The following is a 13,856-nucleotide window of genomic DNA, read 5'->3' as shown; positions in this document are numbered from 1 at the left end:
CTCTGATAAAGTTATTTTAAATTGTTCGGAATTATTCGATTTTGTATGTATTTCTTGCCAGCAGGATCTCGTATGTCAAAATAATCTTTTTTACCAGGTAACACTCTAATTGAATCATAGAAACGATAAAATTCGCCCACTTTGTTAATTAAATCAGGTGACAGTGGCTTCCCGCCTTTGGATTAGGAGATGAAAACATGCCTCTTTCGTCGAGTAATTTATTTGCCTGAACTGCCATTCGTTGTGAACAAGTGAAATTTTGTTCCATTAATCTGATGTTGTCTGAATGTTTTTGTACGTTAACTGTAGTCTTCCAATTTGTTTTCACATGTTTTGTAATTCGCATGAAATTTTCTCCATATTTGGAAAAAAAAAAACAATCATTCCCTTTCAGATTTGTAATTTTTTCATCTACTCTTCATCTCTGATCAGCCAACGTATTTTCAGCCTATCAAAAACACTGTATTCCAGAAAATTACTTTGGTAATTTTCTAAAGTATGAGAGAGTAACTTCGATTTTTAGCAATTTTTTCTGATTTAACTGTAAAGATAGGATCAGATTTTCTTTCCTAATCCAAAATCACGTATCAAACGATTTAATTCTTGCAGATCTAATTCTTTAGGATGACACTAGTTTCCAAAATTTGAAAGTCTGGATAATTCCTTTCTTCAACGTCGCCTTGATTTTCTAAAGGAAATTCATATGTTGGTAACGGAATTTCATCAGAATTAAAGGTGGGTCTTGTTGCTGAAGACATATTTGGATAAACAATCTGACTGTTATTCTTATTCTACCATCCAGATACAACTGGACCCAACCCCTTCTTTAGTAAGAAAATCCTAAGATTGCAACACTGAAAAGATTCATTCTCGATGAGTAGGAAATTTTAATATTTCAAGTATAATTAATAATTGCTTAATTAGAATTTGTACGAAGGTAGTATATTGTGAAGTTAATTATTACTAGAGTAGATATGACTGGGACATTTTAAAATTAAAATCACTTAAAAACTACTATTAAATATAAAACAAAAAATAAAGACAGTAAAGTTTTAATTATTATTTTAATTTTGAGTATGAGTATATATCTCAGGCTGTACAGATAAAGTACTAGGGGAAAATACAGTTTAAACTCTTCTTTGGCCGCGTTTCCAGGCACCAATGAATCCTTCTAATATTGTATAATACACCCTCGCCACAGTTTGTGCAGGTGAACTCATGTGTCCGAGTTAAATTCATCCGCCACCACTTCCTTGAGCATCTACATAGAAGCCTTTATAATTTCCCAAAATACACCCCTGCCCTCAGGTTGTAGAGATGAAGTACCAAGCCTCAAGGTAGTTTAAACTACAACACCACCCTCTTTTTAAGAAACGAGAACCCCTTCCGATATCTTATAATACAATTTCTCTCATGGGGTGTATAAGAGAACTGCCTACTATCTTCCTACTATCCCCAAATAAACCATGGCTGTAAGGATGTACAGGTTATTTACCAGGACGCAAGGCAGCTTAAACTTCATACCCACCCAATTTCTAAGCACCAAGAATCCCTTCAAATATGCTATAATACACTACCACCCTCAAGTTGTGCAGGGGAACTGCTGGAACAGAGACATGATAAATTTCTCTACTACTTTTTCCCTGTGCATCGAGGAACCCTCCTTATATACCAAACAATCCCCAACCCTGAGGCTGTAGAGGTGAAGTGATGTACCAAAATAATGTTTAAACTCTGCCAACACCCTGTTTCTAAGTACCAAGAACCCATTCAAATATGCTAGAATATACCTCCACCCAAGGGTTGGGGGCCGCTGGTTCTTAAGGCATGTAAAATTTTTACTACCACTTCCCTAAGAATCAATGAACCAGTTTAATATCTAAAATACAACCCAGCCTTCAGGTTGTACAGGCAAAGTGATAATAATACTAGTTACAGGTTGTCATGGTCCGGATGATCCAAAAAATAAAATTACCAGAACCATTTATGTAGCCAAATTGTACCTACATGAAAATTTTCAGTAAAGTCCATCCATTGGTTCGGCCGTGATTGAAGAACATACATACCCACAGACATTCACATTTAATATATATATGACTTATTTTCGTTTCATTAAAATAGTAAACCTCATTAAAATAATGTTACATATTTGCTAGTAACCCTGCATAAAAAGTGGGATCACTCAAAAATACAAAATCGAATCTAAATCCTTGGATATACATATTTTTTAAATATGTATTATTTAGGTAAAACAATGAATATTTTTTATAGTATATGAACTATGATGCCTATTTATTCATTATGAATAATGAATAAATTGTAAAGGTTAAATTTTTCAGCCTAAAAATGGAATATTCTCCAATGTAGAACAATATACAGAATCAATAATAACACATATATAATCATAAAATACCTTTTTACATCAGTTGTATTCATCATAGTTCGATTTGGTGATTGTCTTCATTATGAAAAATTACTTTGAGGGATAGTGTTCCCGAATTACCATAATCTCAGATATTTCTGAAACCTAACCACTCAGATAAAAACTGAGAAAAGTATTGGAATTTTTGCATTTAAAGATAAATTAGAATTATGGATTCATGTCAATGGTAGATTTTTATTTCCCAGTGTAATTAATTTGTTTTTTTATGTGGGGGGTATAGAAAGAGAAAAAAAAAGAAGAAAAGAAAAAGAAATGAGGGCAAAAAAAATAGAAATTATTTTATTTTTATTTACACACGATAAATTGGAACTACTTTAAACTTCATCCAGATCCATAATTTGGATATTCGGGATTAAATCATACTAATTTAAAACGTTTCGTGAACAATACAGTATAACTTCCACCACAATTGTTTTGACAACAAACAATAGTCATCATGGAACAAGCAAGGAGAGACGCCATCCTCGAATTGGCTCGCGCAGGACACAAGCCCTCTGCTATCTACAAGCTTCTTAACTAGCCCAAGATCACGATGTACCGGGTCTTCGATGCCTGGGAGGTTGAGGGGAAGGTCTGCCGCAAGGGCTACAGTACGAGAAGTGACCAAATCCGTACTCCCCGCTTCGTTGAAGGCCTCTGGAAGTCCATCAAGGCTTCGTCGGGGACTTCCTTGTACGGTTGGCCAAGAACCGTGGAGTGAGCAAGCAGCTGGTCTCCAAGGTTGTGAATGAGGACCTCGGGTACAGGTCATACCGAATGACCAAACAACACATCCTCACGGCATCCATAAAGGCCACCAGGCTAACCAACGGTAAGCGTCTCCTCAATGACATGGAGGAAGAATCATTTTCTCCTCCATCGAGAAGAACTGGACTGTCGACAGAAGCTACAACGTCCAGAATGACAGGTGGCTTGCCAATGAGAGAAAAGAGGTCTCTGCGGTCTTCACCACAAAGTTCCCGGTCTCCGTGATGACGCTGGTTGTCATCTGCAGCACCGGTGAGGTGATGCCTTCTTTCTTCTTCAATCCCAAGGAAAGGGTTAGCGCGATTAGGTACTGCGAAGTCATGGAGGAGTTCGTCATCCCCTGGACGAAGGATACGGCTGCTGGGAGGGAGTTCATATTACAACAAGACTCAGCGCCCGCACACATCACCATGAGGACCACTAACCTCTTCAACTCCCACGACATCACTTTCTGGGATCGCAACACCTGGCCCTCCAACTCACCCGACCTCAATCCGTGTGATTACTACTGGTAGGGGAAGTTGGAGAGGGAGGTGTGTAAGGTCAGCCACAAGAGAATTACAACTCTGAAGGGCTCCATTACGAGGGAGTGGAATGCTGTCGATTCCGCGAAAGTCATAAGGGCATGCAAATCCTTTAGGGGCAGGATGGAGAAGATGGTGGCTGCTGAGGGAGGACATGTTGAATAAATTTATTGTTTAATATCATGTCTAACTTTTTCATATTAACAAATACACTCCAAATTCAATTTTTATCAAGCAGGTTGAATTTGAAGATAGTTCCAATTTATCGTGGACACCCTGTACATTTATAATTTTTTCGACAGAAAAGTTGTTCACACAAAGTTATAATTTATATTTAACAATATATACGCTAAGACGTGTACAGTAGGTCGTTTCTTACTTTTTATTTGGTTGAAATGTCTGGATCGTCGTCCCGAAATGCCCATTTGATAAAAAAATATACAATTGTCAAAAATTCATCAAAAAGAAAAAATGATTAGATGTAGCTCAGTGACCTCAAAGTTTTGAAAATATGCAATTTAAAAAAAATAACTTTTTTCTCAATTATCAATTATTTTTCTTAAAAAAAGTGAATGACAATCCAAAATAGTTGAAGAGAAAATTAATATATGTGTACACACATCTCTTAATAGATGGTACTCCGTAGTAATAACACACTCTTTGGATACAGCTAAAGTCCGACTCAAGTCCGACTTTTATCGGATGACCATACATTACTAGGTATGAAATTCGCCCAATACCAGAACGAAAGTGGTGAATCGAAGTATACTGAACAAACCATTACTTGTCTTGTTGTCACAATGCCACACAATGTCTTGAATGTCTCCATTTGCTCTTTCATATAATTCCTGAGATTGTAAGTCATAACTTAACTTGCTCTATCCTTGTTCTGAGGTATATTATAGACTTTTAGAAGGGGTGCTTAATGCTCAATTAGGGGGTTAATTTAGTTCATTCATTTATATAATCCATGTAGTAAATATAATAAATCTGCATGCGTTGTGAGCAATTTTTTATTTATTTATTCTTTCTTTTCTCTCCTGTTATTTGGTAAAAAAAAATGAAACTAAGTATAAATGGACATTTTGCATAGAAATTGTATTTGCTATATTAAATTCTGACGGTTGTAACATAAATAAATTCAATACCTAGTTTTAATTGAAATAAATGTCTATACAATGTAATTAAATTAACAAAATTCACTCATTCGGAGCTAAGGTTGTAAAGTCTTACTTTTGAAAATTCTGAGACAATTTTCACTTTGAATCTTACATCATTAGCAATCTATAATGTCTTTTCAGTTCATATCTGTTGTTACTTTGGCTTCTTGAGTAGATGTTGAAGCACATCCTTCCATATTTTGTGAATGACAGGTAATATTAGGTAGATCCAAACTTTTTCCTTCTACATAGTTCAGAAGTTCTTTTTTTGTTATGTCATAGGCTAATGGAGGAGCAGTAAGAAAACTTTTTGAAATTGTAGATAAGTTTATAAACTCCAAATAACTTTTTTCATTTAGGTTCAAGTGATCCTTGTGTCGGTTTTATTGCCTTATTGATCCTGCTTCTCTTCTTTTTTTATCTTTTATGATGATGTTGACGACATTCTATCTGGTATCTTTTTCCAAATCAAATAAATCACTTAAAATTATATTTTCTGGGTGTGCAAAGAATGAAGTCACTTTGAAAGAAGTTTCAGCAATATCTTTCTTAATTTTTGTTAGATGTTTATTTGCTTGACTTAAAGCAAAGAAAAATTGTTTAGAACCATATTTAATACGAGGATACTCTTTTATTTAAAAAAATGTTGGAGCATAAAAATTAAAAATTATGACAACAAATGTCTTATGTTCTTTCGATGGATTTCTTGTTTGGATGTAAATCCTCACGAGAATTGATGCTGTCATTATCCATCTTTCATTAGAAACTGTCCATGGATGTTTTTTGAGAAATAAGGTGGTAACCAAATCGGGCTCATTTTCAACAATTATATTAGAGTTTTTAATTTATGTTCCAGAAGTATAATAACACCACCTATGTTTCCTTTATTTACTGTGGTCCCAACAATACCAACTGCTCAGATTGAATGAAGACTTCCAGATTCAGCTATTTATGAAAACAATTCATTTGCAATAAGCTTTGTTTTACTATAAATAGGTGAGAAATTATTTTTGTATGTTATTTAGCCCCAAGTTCTAAAATCACTGTTATATGCTACTCTATAATTTCAGGCTTTTCAGATCCCGGTAGGCATTTTCTAAGATCTTTGCACACATAAAACTGGATACATACAAATTATTTTCTTTTTTTTTTAATACTTTTTGTGAACTTTAATATCATATTTTTGTATGTACTTGCTAACCTTCGTAACTGTAATCAAATATTGGGGAGTTGCAAGCATCAAATAACTCATTTATGTATTGCTATGAAAATACATATCTTAATAGAATTTGGCTTGATTCCTAGGGGATCAGCATTATTCATTTGTTTCACAAGTTAACTTAATTCCTTACTTAAAGGACTCACATATTCCAAATTCATTTCATATTGATTAAAAGCTCATTTTGTTGATTAGATTCTTCTTGTTCTTTGTCTAGTTGTCTATTTATTCTTTTTCTTGGTATATTTTTTTAGTGTCTTGGTTCTTCCTTTCTTGATTTCAAACCAATTTGTCATACTTTTCTGTATAGGATTGACTTCCTTTCTTGTCAATAGAGGAAGTAGTCCTGCGCTTCTTTGAAAAAGTTATGATCTAGAAAATTAATTCTTCCTTTGGTATTTTGCTGAATACCTAACAATTAAAGTTTTTAGACATAAAATATCTAATTATCTTACAAAAAACAATATCAAAAGTTGTGACGTTTTCTACAAAAAATGACAAGGATATTTATCAATTGATCGAGTTTAAAAATATTTATCTTCGTTAGCAAGTATTTGGTATCTTTTATAAATTCGTCAACTTTTATCTTAAAGTATTTGGTGTTATTATAAGGAATGCATTCCCACTTCTAAATACATCTTGTCATTTAAAGCAAGTATTTCAATGATTAGAAAATGGGGTTTTCTTGCTATTCTTACTCTATTCGGATGTTGATTTTTTTAAGATACAGATAGTATTTTAGTAAATATATCTTATTTGGCAAAATATTATAGGGTATATCACAGGGACTTCCAAACAAAAAATGATCCCTGATATTACGTGTTCCTAACGCCATAACTAATTTTCATTCTATGACGTTATTTTTTAGAAAGAATCTACAAGTTTCATCCAACAAAGAACATATTTTGAATTAAACAGTTAGTAAGTAATATTATAATTATATATAATTTTGATTTTAAAAGCTGTTTGAAATTAGTATATCGCTTTATATGCAAGGATTTAAGTGAATTTTTGAGTAGTTTACCCTACATAGAAAATACATTTTATGTTGGAAAGTACAACATTTTTGAAGTTTATATTCGCTCACAACACTTTACAAATAAAATTGGGGTTTTCGTTTATACTTCCTTGCAAATTATGCTATGTATATTGTACAAGAACAATAATATCATTTTCATTCCTTTTTTTTTTTGTCAAAAATAATGATTTGCTCATAATGCACGCAGTACTACCGTATTTGCTATGGTACATGGATTATATAACTGAATGGAATAAATTAATATAATTTTTAGTACGCAATCGATTTTTTTAATAGGAGTAATTTTTCTTTCATACATACTTGTAAGATTTTTTTTTTTTGCCATCAAATATTGATTCTTTTTGGAGGAGATTCATAACTGGCCAGAAGCTTTGACCGGAAGTAGCCCTTCGAATTCTGGCCTGACAAAAAATATTGCATGGTTTTCTTACATATACCTAAATTTATGTGGTTTTCAGTTCGGATTTTGGTTTGGTTGAAGTTAGTTTCATAGCCCACACTCTACTGCAAAACCTGTTGGCAGAGATATATATTGCAAAATAAAATAGAGTTTCTCGTCACAATTTCTTATCATGCTATAGTTTGGCTGTCTCAATGCAATATAAATTTCAATAAAAATACATTAGATCAGGAATGTCTAACCTTTTCATATAATAAGGTGCATTGCCACTTAAAATATGTTAACGGGCCGAATAACTATTAAGTTAAATTTCTTAAAAACTGCTTATATAAAACAAAACTATTTAATATAAATTTATTTCAACTTTAGACCATATATAAAAAAAGGCCATAACTAATTTTTCAAGGACAAACTGTTTAAAAAAGATAATCTGGAAACCTTATTAGAGTCTCACAAAATACAAGATATGTTTCAATGTTTCTACATAGTAAGAGCTTTCTACGCATTTTGTTGATAGTACAACAATTTTGCTAAAAAAACTACTACTTTAATTGAGAATGAGTAGGGGTCTTCACCTAACCCTTAAATGGGCTGTAATTCGGCCCGTAATCCAGAAGTTGGATATCCCTTCACTGGATTATGAAATTGGTAGCAATGAAATTGGATCTTCTTCAAATCCGTAATGATCAAATTGCTTGCAATAAATTTTTTAATAATCAAACTACCCATAATCTTTTTATATGATAATGGAAATACGTAAGATTAACATGACAACACTATTGGAAATTTTATAGATTGCCCGGCGTTTTTGCACATAGACAGTGTACTCTGGACATTACCCACTGTAACGGACATTTTCCAGAATGCCCGATTTTCCACATTGCCCGTAATATATAAATATATTATATATTTGTGTTCGAGACTCATTAATTTAAATGAAAAATTAAATATAAATTACAAAGATTGCCTGCGGAAAGGCTATGCCGTCATTTGTTTTTTCTTTGTTTTACATTCACAGACCTCGTATTTTTTATTACTCACAAGCATAACTTTCTGTTTTGTAAGATATTTTCTTTTTTTAATGGTTATAAGCTGACTTGAACAACAGCAAAAATAAGAATTTATTTCTCTTGAATAAGTAGTCTATAAACTTATATTTTTATCACTTTTTTACGTGCATCACTATTCAAGTTTTATTTAAGTGCTCTTTGCCTTTAAACATGTTTAAATTTTCAAATAGGAACGAATCATCAATAGAATACTTATACATTGCAACTTATTTCACTTTATTTTCTTTTATAGCTACGCTAGCCGGAATTTTGACCTTTTTCCCATTTTTATAACAATGTTGATCATTTTTTTTATTTGTATTTCGTATACAACAAAATATTACAAGAAACCTGTTGATTAGATATGTTTATAAATTCTTGAATTTTTATCAATCATGATATTAACCACAAATACAAAATTATAATTCGTTTTCTTGATATAGTAAATAATACCTAGACAGAAGTGAGTATTTTATTTGACATTTGATTATTTTGAATACTCGTTTTGTTCAAAAATTGTGTATAAGTTTTTTGAATCGGAAAAAGATGAAAAATATGAGCAACCATCTTATTCAAGTTAAAATTGTGATATCTTTTTAAAACATATCGGTAAGTAATTTTGTTTTAATACCATTATTACTTTTGCTTGATACTATATGTATTTATTTACAAGTTATTGGTATATTTAACATTTCAAGAAATGCAATGATGCAATTATGTTACTCCATTCCCGTTTTCTAAAAATAATAAATCAACCAACTTATTATAAAGACAATGTATGTAGGAAAGGATAATACAATTTTGTACAAACAAATTTAAAATGGAAAAAATTCAGCCTGTTTTAGGTAAGAAAATATTTGAAGGAAGTTGTAAATGCATCATAATTTGCAAAATGTAACATCAAAACATGATCAGCTTTTGAACTATTGATCCATAATTATATTATCATTTACATTGTAAAATGTAAAATTTTTTTTTTTTTTTAATTTAAAGCATATTTTATATCATTCAACTAACTATATACTTATGTTAGATTAGTATTACAAAGAAAACATTAAAATTGAGAAAATGCATCTGGGCGAAAGGCTTCAAGTTACAATAGTAGAACAAATCAATAATAAGTATAAAGTATGGTATTTTACAAGTATTTATAAGTGTTATTAGATGGCATTCATTTATTTGATATAAAAGTTCCTTCGACCAATAAATTATTCATACAATATTATAAATCCCTTATCAAGCTTCATAATCATCCAAGGTTTGGTTCGTGACCTCTGGTATTTATTAAAAGAATTAGATTGCATGTTTTCAACATATTATGTACAATTCGATATTATATTCGTTTCTTAAGTGTATACACAACAAACTTCAACTATAGGGATCTGGTCTTTTCCAGATAGTAAAAATCTTCTCAATCATCGGAGTTCCAAAGTCAGCTCTTTGAATAAATGTTCCAAGGGCAAAGGCACCCTTAGAGAAACAGACTCCGAATGGCTAATTTGGAGTCTGTTTACTAACTACATCGTTTATAGTCATTTTATATGTAAAATGTACAATAGTTGAGGAAAGTTTAAAACTTAAGAACCAGCATACGATAAATACTTAAACTAATCGCTATTATGTATACAAAAGGAATTTTAGCGTAACTGCCGATCACAAAGACTCCAAAACAACAAGTTTGCCTTGACTTTAACAGTATAGGATTGATTCAGGGAAAATTGTAAGTCAGCATACCGGCGAGGTTAAAATATTACCACTGATAAGCAACTATTCCTAGCAAAAGCCAGTTTATTGAGTATATGGCTAATAAGTCTGATAAAATTATTATAACAATTTGGTTCGCAGTTGATACATGGTCCAAATATTTGGTAAATGAATTTCTTTACTTGGGAAAATATACTACAAAACCAGCTAATTAATCTTTATCAGAATATGTCGTAATGAAGCCCTATTTGGGTTAAGAAAGGAATGTTACAAACGATAATTTTTTACATCAATATTTCTTGCAAATGAACGTCAGAAAAATAGGGTGAGTTTATAGGAACTATAAATCGTTCTCACAAAGAATTACCTCCTTAACTAAAGACTGCCAAAGAAGCACTCTGTTCAAGCTTAATAATTGTAAATAGTTGCAAATCATGTATTTTCAACTCTAAGAACCATTAACTGTTACAAATATTTTAACAAAAGGTATTAATTTTTATATACAATCTTGTTTAAACGGTTTGTTACCAATCGTCGTTCTAGTGTTATACTTAAATATAAGTGGAGTAGTACATTATATGACTTTTGGTATGTTGGTATAAAACATGTCTTTATAACCCAATACTTTGAAATAATATTTGGGAAAGGAGCAGCAGCAAAACCTATTGCACTCATATTAAGTCATATTTATTAAAGCTCTAAATATAAGACTGTACTCAAAGTTAAAAAGTTTAAAATTGTTACTATTATTGATATTAGTTCAATAATCATAGAAAGAAAACCTTAATAATCTTTTACAAGTATTTATAAGGTAAGTAAATATTTGCTTCTGCATTAGTATTAGTTAACTAATTGTTGCTTTTGGATACAAATTCTAAGTTTCTGTTTGATTTTACCTAGAAAAGCATCAAAATGACGTTTATTACCTAATTCTTTTGCTTTTATGGACAACTGAAAGTAACATTACATATACTATCAACGAGCCTTGACAATTAAACCCGAAGATGCATAAGTGACTTTACCCTTCACTTTTCCATGTTTGTCTTATTTTATTAAAGGTATATCTCATATAAAATAGTGAGAACTATTAAAATTATTTAAAATTGCATTTTTGTTATTTTGCTTTCAAAAATATTTGAACAAAAAGTAATTAGTACTTAATTGACTATATAGTTATCATAAACGTGTAAAAAATAAGTTTAGTCTGTTTACAAATAATTTCAACAAAAGGAATAAGAAATAAACCATCCTAATAAGTACTTTCTATAAATAATTTATATCTTAGGTCATACATTTACTTAAGTAAATATGGCATAGTTTTACAAAAGTTACATTTCGTAAAATTGTACATGGAATTCAAAAGTTGAAATGGCATTTGATCAAGTACATGTATTGTGCAGAATTCCTTGAATACGAAGCAATGATATTTATGAATTCTGAAGATATTTGAAGACAAGGATTTATTCGAGTCAATTTTATCAAGTTGTTCATTCAACGACTAACAAATCTAAAAAACGTTCACTATAAGAGCTAATTACTAATTATATAGTTGCATGTATTCATTTTACTACAAACCAACGTTTTTATCATTCCGATCACAACTGAATAATTAAATATATGTCTAATTAGGGCCAATTAATCGTCATTTGCTTATGGTTATAGAGCATTTTCTCCGATTCAGAAAAAGAAGTATATATAATTTGAATAATTTTAGAGGCTGGAAATATCAGTATAATACAAATATTCAATGCTTTTACATTTATTTTGATCTTTCGATGCTAAAAATAGCATAAAATTGAATAAAAAATGTATCTTTTTAGAAAGATACACTCTTAAATCCACAAAGGCAAAAAAATTGGAATTGTATCAAGTATTTTTATGTATCTCAAAGAAGAAACAATCTAGAAAATATTTTTTACCATTGTTACCATCACCCACCTTAGAAAATTCGAATCTGTGTTGATAGTATGTGCATAACTTGTAACTGCATCTCCGTGGGTATTGAAATAATTATATGAAATTGCATCTATAGTTTGAAAATGTAGGTATACTTTTTCACATATCGTTGCACACTAAACTAAATCCTAACGCATTAGATAGAGATAAGATGTTTATGGAGACACAAAACCCTCATCATTCCCTCGTCTATCAAAGTCACTCTGACAATAAGCCATTAACACCTCATGACCATGAATATTTAAAATATGTTATGTATCGGTTATGGAGATGTTTCTAAGAAACATCTCCATAACCGATACTTATATCTTATCAGCCGCTGATTTTTTTTTTTTTTAATACATATGCATTTTAAGTAAACTAATGCTAAAAATTCTAGACTTTAACAGTACAATAATGTATTTTCGAGTTCCAAAACATTAAATATAATCATTTTTGCAATATTTTCAAAAATGAATAGTTATCGAAAGTAATTTTTTGACCACATTATTATTCTTAACTTTTTGTTTTTGTAAGTACAAAGAAAATAAAAGAGGGAGGTTTCTGGTCCTCTTTAAAACTCCAAAAAATGCTATTTACTATTTTTTTTTTAAATTTTCTTAACGAATTTCAAATTGGGAATTTTTTGAAGGAAATAAAAAATGGAATTATCATCTATTCAATTTCTTAATGGATGTATATTCGTGTTAGAAGTTTATAACAAAACATGTATTTTTTTAAATTCATAACATACTAATACTTTGATGAGACTTTGCGGATTACATTACTTAACCATATAGTCTGAATAATCCAAGAGAATTAAAATTATCAGGATTTTTTGACAAAAAAGAAACATTCTACTTATAATTTTTAGTATATAGAAGTATATTCTGAACAATTTTTAAATTTTCTCAATTGATTTGACCATTTAATGTGATTTATCTCTTCTTCTTTTGCTTGAGCAACACCAGGTCTATATAGAATATTTTATTTTTTCCTGCTCCCGCTGCACACACAGGTTGTTCACGCCTCTCCACTTCTTCTTCTTATTCACGAACAGTCCCTCCCTACACAGTAAACGCAACGCCTCGTGTGATGTGATTTCTCACTTACATCACATTTGTAGGTGACCAATGCTGTCTTTGTGGAGAAGACGAGCAGAACATTGTGAAATTATATTAACACAAACAAAACATAAAAATAAAAAAATAAATTAGCAATTTTTACACAAATTGTACACGTGGAGATATAGATCTAGGCAATTTTTTCTATTAATTAGAAACAAGAGAGTATTCTCGAGCGACTGTTCAAAATACCTGTAACCTCGAGCCTCTAACAGCCTTCTTCATGGTTGGGCTCTCTAATAATAAAATACGATCTACAATTAACAGTGATAACAACGGAGGGCTGTCTCTTATCTTTAAGAGAAGGCTGGAAAAACTGTACGTGAAAGAAATGGTAAAGGTATCAAACATTAAAACAATATTTAAAAACAATTTAATGATTTCCATCAAAAGTGGTTAAGATAACAATTGCCCACCTCTTCTTTATTTTCAAATTAGTCAAAACAAAATGTTGAGTCTAGATTTTGCCCCTTTGGTTAAAAAAAAATTCGATACCTCATTCCATTTGCTTT

Source organism: Lepeophtheirus salmonis, chromosome 5 (assembly GCF_016086655.4).
Source record: "Lepeophtheirus salmonis chromosome 5, UVic_Lsal_1.4, whole genome shotgun sequence".
Lineage (NCBI taxonomy): Eukaryota > Metazoa > Arthropoda > Copepoda > Siphonostomatoida > Caligidae > Lepeophtheirus > Lepeophtheirus salmonis.
Note: the sequence above shows the minus strand (reverse complement) of the source record.